Genomic DNA, 10,886 nt, shown 5'->3' on the forward strand with positions numbered 1-10,886 from the left:
CAATAAGTTGGTAAGAATATTGGAGCCAGATCATACTCTCATCTTTAGAGTTGTATATATACACTGTCAGGTATATTCATAAACATTCTTGAAATTGTGGTTCATTATTAGTTTAAAGTGTTGTAGAAATTTCAATTTATGGGAAATTTCTACTTGTGAATGTTTATGTTATGAGCTAACTAATAATGAATTGCAGCTATAGCTGAGAATGTGCATGCAAGGGGATTAAAACAAGAATGTGTTTCCAAAGTTTTCAAGTTCAGTTTATAATGAATCTTTGTCCATAATGGATCATATCTATTATCCAAATTCAATATTCTATGTTTGATAGCATGGTTTTTGCTTAGTGTGAATTGGGTTGTTAGCTGAAACTTAGTTGTATATAAAATGTTGCACACAAAATGTTTGAAAAAATTCTACAATAACTGTAGTTCATTTTATATAAGTTTTTTTTGTACAATGTTGTTGCAAACTAATTGACATAAAGTCTTACATGTTGAAGCATTCAGGCTGTCATGAGTTTGATGAAAATATAATATTAGCATAAATTTGAGTTTTCTTTATCCATGTATAATTGTAGATGACGTTTGCATTCTTAGTGTGTGACAAAAGCTTTAAATGAGATAGTTGGAATTTTTTTGTTTTGTTTTGTTTTAAAGAATCACATTATTGGGTGTTTTGGATGTGATTCAGCCCAACATCAAAGGTTATTTGTGCCATTTGAACCTATAACCCCCCACTTGATTCCAATAAAATACTTTTCAGAACCCAGATCGTAAATATAGGTGACTTTGTAGATTGCTGCTATCAATTATGTGCACATGTTGTCGAGTTTTTGATGAAAAACTAAGATTGTTTAATCTCTGTTTTAAGATGCCAAAATTTGAAGTTTCAATTTCTGAATTTTATGAGTTTAATAGGTTGAAGAATAATCTCAAATTCATTGTTTTCAAGTGTTTGAAAAAATGTCTCAATGGCTGTGAATTGCTTGCTTGCAAAGTGCTTGTCAGAAGGCCTCAATGGCTGTAGATTGCATGTTTGCAAAGTATTTTTCAAAAGGCATGAATGGTTGTAGCTTTTGTGCATATAAATTGTTAGAGTAAAAGTCTTACTATATTTTTTATGTACTAGAAATTTATGAATAGATTATTTGATGGATGTAGCTTCCTATGTCTGCAAGTTTTTGGTATGAATGTGAAAATTAATTTAATAATTTGTTGAAGTGTGAATAGAGAATAGGATAGTTGTTACTTTTATTATCTAAAACTTTCATAAAAAAGGGTTGTTTTTTTTTTTGTAAGCAAAGGCGAGATTCTTCATTTCTATTACTGTAAAATAGGAAACATAAACATAAACATATGGGCCGGTCTCAACCCGCCCCGAAGGGAAACCGGGTTTCTTGACCACCTGAGATTCTTAACAGCCATCCAAAAATAAAATACCAACAGTCTTTCTACCCATGCTATATATCCAGTTATCCAAAAATAGAAACCCATCAGTCTTTTTTCCCATATTACATATCCATCTACCTTTCCTACAGTAAAACAGAGTATGATTTGAGTCATGCAAAACTAGTATATCTAAAGAAAACTAAAAGCAAAAAACCTCTTTTCAGCTGCTCCATCTGCTGCTAGGTCCGAGTCTCCAGATTGGCCTCAGTCTCCGTCTTAACACCCATACCACTAGCTTGAAGAAACTTCAGGATCTCATCCATCTTCCTATCTTGCATCATTAAGGTGACTTGAAGATTTTTCAGTTCTTTCTTCATGACAGGTATACCCTGAGCCATTTCTACCATTTCCAGGGCTACCTGTTCAAGTGCTTTAGCTAATAATCTTTTCATGCCCCAATAGACATGCAAAGATTGTTTATATAATGTCATCCTGCCTCTGGTATGTCCTGGATCAGGCAGATATGCCTCCCAATCCTCCAGTTCTGACCCTGAATGTTCCTGCAATGCTTCCTCTTCCAAATGTTCAATAATTCTTCGAATGTTTGGATGAGTATGCTGATGATAAGCCTCCTCTGCCTCCTGCAGTTTCTTTTTCATATCTCTCTTACCGCGTTTCCTACCTCTAGCCTCACTTCCCATTTCTTCCTCAAACTCAGCTCTTGCTGTCCTACCCCCTCTGCCTCCTCTCCCGCTGAAACTCCCTCTGCCCCGCTGGCTGGCGCCTTCCTTCTTCTGCCCGCGCCCTCCCCGTCTCCTCCCTCGTCGGCCACCCACTTGTCTCTCCCCCTCTTCCTCAGACTCCTGTTCTTCCTCCCGGTCGTCGTCCTCATTCCTCTGTACTTTTCCCCGCTTATCGATACCTTCTTGTCCACGTCGGGGTTCTTCATCCACAAGGTAATCCCGTATGTCAAACTCCGTCTCAGAGTTGTTGTTGGAAACAATTTTACAGTAACTATTTTTGTAGGATTTTGGGAAAGTAAGCATAACAAGTTTCGTCTGAGTTGCACGTATTCATGGGTGCAATCTTATGTTTTAATGGCTATAGCAAACAACTAGTGTGCCCAATTTTTGCAAGACCATTGTTTTGTTTGGCATTTTTTGAAGAATAATATGCTTTTGAATTTGTAACAGTGACTGTTCTTGTTGCAACATTCACTATACACGTCTCATGATTGAAGCAATGTTATTAAGAACTTTTAAATGATGAACCAATAACCACAACATATTTATTAGATTTACAGAGGAAGAGAGCAATGTTCCTCCTTTAGTTATGTTGTCACAAGTAAGTTAAAACACATACCCTTATATGTGATTTTTGTGATAGAAACATAATATTTTAGGTTATTGTGGCATACTTTTGTGGTTATGATGTCCAGAGTCAATAAGTAGAAATTATTTAGCATATAGGAGATCAAATAGGTTGATCTAGCTTAATGCTTACACATGGCATTATGGTGGAATCTATTTCCAGTCCTACTTAGAGCTCACATATAAGTATGAAAAGAGCACATGCTTTTTTAAACCTGAGGAGAAATGTGTTTTGGAATTAGTTTTAAGGGATAGTTATCCAAGACTTCTTATGTGATATTCTTATATTGAAATAGATGAAGGAACATGATTACATGATAATTAAGTCAATTTTGTAACTTAAAAAAAAAAAAAAAAAACAAAAACAAACAAACAAACAAACAAAAAACAAAAACAAAAACAAAAACTTGAATACTAGTAATTAATGTGATCTCTACTTCTCCATATTATTGATGGTTGGTAATGTAAGATGTTACAATGTATTGTTATGAATATTTATAAGAGTTAATTGCATTTGTTGCTAGCATGAAGATGGTAGACCATTCTAGTGTGCCAATTTTTATTTTTATGTTCAGATGGTACCGATGATCACAATCAATTAATTGATAGTAGTACTCTCGCCAATATGAATGGGTTGGCGCCTTCACTCTCTAGTGGCATCATCGTTAGTTTGTAGGGTAGTTACTGATAAGGATATGCAATGTCTTCTCCGTTAAGGTTTTAGTTCCCTATGATGACTATAATGTCATTATAAAGAAGTTTTGTTAATATGGACTTTAATTTTTCATAAGTTATATAAATAGTACATGTTTGTTCAAAGCAATATGATTGATGTGTTAGCTCATAATAGACGGTAATTACATATATAGTAAAAAGGTAGGTAATGTCACTGTAGTGAAATAATGTTAGTATGGAATTCAATTTTTCAAAAATAAGTCATATAATAAGTATATAGTTTTTCAAAGTAATATAATTGATGTGTTAGTGGGGATGATAGGGCATATTCTTAAGATAATTTTGTTCAGAATCGTATGGAAGGGGTTATATATATATATATATATGGAAGGGGTTATATATATATATATATATATATATATATTATTATTATTATGATGTTAACCTATAATTTTAAAAACTAATGATGTATAAATTTTATTTTATTTTTATGGTAAAAAAAAAGATATATAATTATTTTAACTTATGATTAGTTAAATGATAAAAGAAATTATGTAAGATGTGAATCTTTGTTTGAATGTAAAATTTTAAAAATTATTTAAATATTTAGAGATTTGATTTTTAGAAATATTCGTAAATTTAAAATTAAGATATATCTATTTTATTTAACAAAATTTTATTAATAAATTTATTTATATTTATATAAATTTCACATATTTATATATAGAAATTTTTTTATTTTTAGTTACATATATATGATTTTTTTTGGACATATTTTATAATTTTTTAATGTGATATGCATAATATTGATTATATTTACTTAGGAAAAAAGTTTATTAGAGTTATAAAGGCTTTATTTACTTATTAATTAAATTTAAATATGAAATTGAATGATCATAAAATGTATATTTTTTTTTGCTGATTTAAGCGTCGGACTTTCTATTCAAATTAATATTACAACCATATTACACATTGTACAAAAGAGAAGTGGGCCACCAATAGCCTAGGATACCGAGCCTAAGGCCCGCTCACCGGGCTTGGGGCCCGCAAAAACATGACAACGCGACCACAAAAGATAATCGAAAGCCCTAACCGTTCGATCTATCCTCAGAGATCTAACGGTCATTAACAATATCGGGCTGTTAACAAGCACTCCCTTTAATTCTTGAATCAGACCCAATAAACCTTAAGAGATCACTCTATAAAAATTTCGGGTCCGATTTGGCTGATAACCCTCGTGCATGTAATCCGCCTGAAATCCACCAAATGCATGTGAATCCCACCCAACTGCATAACTTGCTCATTGTTTAACACTGCTTTCGGACCCGAAGCCTGATAAAGCTACTGTTAAAGTCGATTTCGGGTCTGAATGGCTTGATAACCATCTTGCTATTTGCACTATAGATTTGATGTGATTGCTGCTATTTCTCCTACCTGCTCGTACTTTAACCAATCTCCCTACATAGCCAATGACAGGGCTTTCTGTAACATGATTCAAATTCATGTAAATACTTGTGTTGTTAATTGACACCCGCCCGAGAACCTTAGGATTGTAGGATTCTGGGCACCTATTTTGGCCTAAGGAATTGCCATTCATTTTGTTTATATCCCTGGACTACTGTTTCAAGTGGACTAACATTCAACTGTTTCTAGAAGACTACAACCTGCTAGTATCCCCTACTCTGATAAAGCTCCCGGTCCACATTCTTCCCTCAATCTACCCTGGGGGATCTCTCTCCATTTATATTTATTGTTGCTTTTAGCAGAGAGTACGCCTTCATTAACTAAAATGTCTGCTAATTTGTTGGTTGTTCGGTGCACATGAGTGAAACTCAGGGTTCTCATGTTCTACAAGTGGGATTGAATCCTTTGATAGACTTGCAGAAGCCTCTAATGTCTCGAAACTTTTTTCGGAGCTGAGCCATAGAAAATGCTCTTGACTGAATTGATAATCAATTCGGAATCGACTTCAATTATAATGTTATGAATATTTGAGTCCCTTAGGATTTCTAAGCATTGCTCTAGATCCATGAGCTCTGCCATATTGTTTGTGGCTTTCCCCAAATTACTATGAAAGATGATTTTTATACAACCCTTTTCATCCCTTATCACTCTCCCATAACCAGCCATGCCCGGGTTTCCTTTTGAGGCCCCATCAATATTACATTTCAAAAAACCTTGAGGGGGGGTTGCTAGAAATCCTTATCAGTAGTTATATGATTTACCTTTTTGTTTTTACCTTTTGGAGTGAGCCCCTGCATACCCAACTGTATTAGTATCTGCACATCAGTATCTTTGGGTTGGTTCTCAGGGGGGGCTTTAATGAGAGTTCCTACTGTCTCATTGAGTTGTCTTAAAATTTGTTCCATAATGCACTAGGAAGAACCTTTCCTGTTTTTGAATATTCTACTGTTGCATTCTTTCTAGACATCCTAGATTAGAAAGCTTGGAGCTAAAGCCCAAGCTTTGTTGACTATTTCATTATCAGAGAAATTTTTCCTCCACTTCTTTAAGGTGTTGGTAATACTCCCCCTATCTCTATCTATTTATTTGAATATTGAGGCAATCCAATTCCACAATGTGGATGTGAAAAGACACAGGTTTAGAAGGTGATCCATAGTTTCTTCTTGAGCTTCACATAGCTGGCATTTAGATGGACTAGCTACCCCTCTTTTCCTCAGGTTTTCCCAGGTTAGAATTTTTTTATGCTGTACTAACCACATGAACAGTTTGATCTTCATCCAGCTTTGATTCTGCCATAGGTCCTTCCATACCCAATCAGGGTTTGGAAAGTCAAGCCCAATGGCTATGCGCTTGGCCTCTTTGAGGTTAAAGTTGCCTTCATTGTTCTTGCCCCATCTCAGTTGGTCTGAATTTGTTGATGTCAGTATATTTCTCTATTCTAGGATAGTTGTTAGAGCTTCTACCTGTGTCTTCAAGGGGGAGTCATCACTATATTCCAAGTTCTTCCATATCCTCCATTTTCCCTCACTTTTTTCCTGGTCCCAGAATTCATTTACTCTGAGTAACCTTTTGTTATCAGTATCGTTCTTGAGATTTGCAAATTCTTCTCTTAACAATTTGGGTTCCTGTTGCCACTTATCCTCCCAAAACCATGCAATATTTCCATCTCTAATTTCCCAGAAACTGTGTTTCTAAACAATGTCTCTATTCTCCTAGGCTTTGTTCCAAATGTGGGAGCCTTTGATGATCCCCGACATTCTAATGTGATCCCTGTCTTGCCAATTGTTTGCATATTTCTGTTTCCAAATTTGGGCCCAAGGGGAAGCTGAATCTTTTAGCCATCTCCACCAAAGTTTTGCCCCCAAAACTTTGTTTAGCACTTCAGGATCATCCAGTCCCAAACCTCCATGTGACTTAGGTTTACAGATCTTTTCCCAGGCTACCAAGGCCCATTTTTTTCTTCCCCTTTGCCCCAAAGAAAATCTCTTTGGATATTTATGCATAGTTGCATGACTCCTTTAGGAGTTGGAAGGACTGAAAACATAAAGATGGGGACCGTTTGTAAGACAACTTTTGTGAGTACAAGTCATCCTGCTAGGTTCAAAGACCTACTTGTCCATTTCCATATTTTGTCCTGTAGCTTATTAATCACAGGCTCCCAAACCATCTTGCTCAGAGGTTTGTCAGTTAGCGGTACTCCCAGGTATTTGGAGGGTAGCATATCTCTTTGAAAGCCTAAAATTTTGGATATATTTCTCTGAATAGCAATGTCAGTATTGAAAAAGAAAATCTTAGTTTTGGTAAGGCTTACCTCTGTACCCGCCGCCATTGCAAATTATTTCAGGATTTTTTTGTAGGCTAGAGCTTCCCTGACCATAGGTGTTCCTATAGCATAGTATCATCCACAAATTGTTGATGGGTCACAGCCTCTCCATTCATGGTGAGTTTGAGACCATGGATTTTACCTTATGCTTTGGCAGACTTGATAGCTTCGCCAAGTCCTTCCATAATGAGAATAAAGAGAAAGGGTGAGAGAGGATCTCCTTGTCTAAGACCTCTCGTCGGATTAAAGGGCTTGGATGGTGAACCATTTACCAGGATTGAAAAACTAGAGGTAGTTACAAGGGCCATCACCCATCTTACCCAATTATGGTCAAATCCATATGCTATAAGAACTCTCCTTATGTAAGCCCAACTTATCTTATCATAAGCCTTTTCTAGGTCAAGTTGCATAATCATTCCCGCTTGCCTATTACTTATAAGTGAGTGAACCACCTCGTGTGCTTGAATGATATTGTTTAGAATTTGTCTGCCTTCCACAAACCCAATTTGTTCCTCAGATACAAGGGTTGGGAGAAGGGGTTTAAGCCTATTGGCAATAATTTTGGAAATTATTTTATACACCACATTGCATAATGCTATTGGTCTGAATCTATCTGGTGTCATAGCATTATCTTGTTTTGGAATTAAGGATATGAAAGAGGTATTGAGCGCCTTCAAAACAATTCTATTTTTCCTCGAGTCCTCCACCACATCGAGGATATCCTGCTTGATTATTTTCCAACATGCTTTAAAGAAGTCAACATTAAAACCATCTGGACCTTGTGCCTTCCCATTTTGCATTTCTTTGATGACTTCACTGACCTCCTCTTCATTCACAGGCATGTTTAGATTGTAATTGTCTTCTCGTGTCACAAGCTTAGGAATGTGCCTTGTAAAGTCACCAATGAATTGCGATCTATCCAAGAGAGGTTCCTCTGCTATTCCTTGGAAATGTTTAACCAGCTCAACTTCTATTTCTTTGTGGGTATTGAGTTGATTCCCTTGAGCATCTTTGATTTTTGAGATCCTGTTATGAGACTTGTGATCCATGGTAGATTTTTGAAAAAACCTTGTGTTCCTTTCTCCTTCTTTCAACCATTGTACCCTTGATTTCTGTTTCCAAAATATCTCCTCTTGTTTTCATAATTCTTCCCATTCCTGTTGATGGTATTCAACTTGTTCCTTTCTTTCACCGTTGAAGCCATCTGTAATGAGGATTTGGTTAATTTCATGTAGCTTTCGTTCTGCCACTTTTTTTGCTTCAAAAATGTTGCCAAACTCATTCTTATTCCAATCTTTAAGCCTGATTTTGATATGTTTTAATCTTTTATGCAGGAGGAACATTTTAGTGCCCTGAACTTGCATATCCTCTATCCACCATTTTTCAATATTGTTGATAAAGTCCGGATGGGTGAGCCAAATGTTTTCAAACCTCAAAGGTTTGTTTCTTGGAGTTCCTATAAAGGATGCTTCAAGTTGAACAGGCCAATGATCCGAGCCACCAAAAGGGAGTATCATTGCTGACAGGTCAAGGCCTGTTAGGATAAGGTCCTCCGAGATGATAAATCTGTCTAGTTTTGAGGCCACTTGAGACTCTCCTCCCCTTTTGTTATTCCAGGTAAAGATGCCATTACTTGTCTCTATGTCTACTAGCCTCATATTGTTTATAAAATTATGAAATGATATTGAGTCTCTACCTAGTGATCTGGTTCTACCTTTTTTTTTCTGTCAGTGACCTAATCATATTAAAGTCGCCTCCCAAAATCCAGGGGTTGCCCAAATGTCTGTCTCTTAGATCCTCCAGTGAAGTAAGAAGTCTTAGTTTGTCTTCTAGCTTCTTTGGACCATAAACATTAGTGATTAAATAAACTTCCTTGTCCCCCAAAGGTTGAATAACCACTAATAAGTAGTTCCCAAATGCTTCTGCATCTAGGATTCCTATTTTCTGAGGGTTCCATAGTGTGAGAATTCCTCTTGCTGTTTTGTCTGCTTTGACTTCTAGATATTCATATTTATTCAACCATTTGCTATGAATTTCTCTTATTTTTTCTACTGAACATTTTGTTTCCTAGATAAAAATCATATATGGTTTTTATTCTTTCATTCTATTTCTAATATTCCTTTGCTTCCTTTTACTCCCAAGACCCCTAATATATCATGATGTAAGAAGCGTCATTAAGAAAGATTTGTAAATGAGTAACTGGTTAGGTCTTTCATATTACCTGAATCGATCATGAGTTTTCTACACTCTATCAGTAGCTCTTTCTATTTTTTCCTACCTCTTTTCCTGCCTAGGTTCTGTTGGCTTATATGGGCCTGACTCAGGTTCAAAAGAATTATTTAGCTAAGCAAATCTCGCAGCTACCGGCCCTTTCGGAAACAGCCCGCGAAGCGTGGACTGAGGTCTCACCCGAGGTAGCAGGGGAGGGTGCTGGAACCAAGTTTCCGCACCCTTGGGATGTCTAGATGTGGTTTGGAGGTTTCGTGCACCGTTCTGCAACTTCTTGCAATGTCGTATTCGCGCAGATCCCAAATACCTCTCACTGTCTATTAGCGTGCAGTCTATAGATCTAATTTATATGATGAAGTATTGCAACTTAGATCTACTTTAGAATGGTTTTTAAGCAAACATTTATCAGATTTATTCAGTTCGCTTATTAAAATTAAACCCAGATTCACAAGTATTCAATAAGCAATCATATGCGAATAGATCAAAAAAGTCTTATTATTCATACAAAATGTGTTATAGATCTAATATGAAAATATAAGACAATGAAAATAAACCCGATTCCACTTGTTATAGCTTTGATACCACTTGTTATAGATCTGATCCAAAAATATAAGATAATGCAATTATACCTAGAAATAATAGATAGAAATGATTCACTTTATTAATCAAACCCTTAAGGTAGGGCAACACCATACAATCACTCCTAAGGAAGGAGACCACTCCACAAGCCATATTCATGTTCATACAATAATCCTTGACACCTCTCAATGGGGAGTCTCTAGCCTCTATATAGGCCTCATACATACCATCGTTCCCTCAATACCATCTATCTAATACCATGGGCCCATTACATTATTACTAACTACTTGTGGTCCCTTACATGATACGGGTTAACCACCTTATTTATTACTATGGCCCATCCCATTATTACATTATTCCCTTGGGTACCTCCCTTTGTACCCCATATTATCTCCCCTAGGTATGCTACATTCCACCCCCCTTAACATGTTTCATCCCTGAAACATGGGAAGAACACAAATAATAAGATCTACTCAAAAGAGTAGTCCACTGGTACCATGCACGTGCATCTAGCCATTCAAGAGAAAGGTGAACCCTCAATCTCGTTGGTGCCTCTCTCGCTTGAGATGGAAGTTGACCTTGGCCGCTCTACTATGTTAATGTGTAGTAGGTGGATCTTCACTCCTCTCTATCTGTCATGTGGGGGTTGTTGTCCTTGTGGCTAATTCGTTGCCATCTTGTTGGTTGTTTTCTTGCGGGGTGATGTGGGTGGTGATATGCTGAAGTGTTAACCAACGATGTATCTTTCTTTAATTCACCATGTAATGGAGCCTGATTGGTATTTGGTACATGTTGTGGTGCCTTCTATTGTTTATTATCTTCCAAATCCACTGAGTCCTCCTCTAATGTATCAGT

This window comes from Pinus tabuliformis, chromosome Q, assembly GCF_031772625.1.
Source record: "Pinus tabuliformis cultivar Carrire ecotype Pingquan chromosome Q, CPIR1, whole genome shotgun sequence".
In the NCBI taxonomy this organism is placed as follows: Eukaryota; Viridiplantae; Streptophyta; class Pinopsida; order Pinales; family Pinaceae; genus Pinus; species Pinus tabuliformis.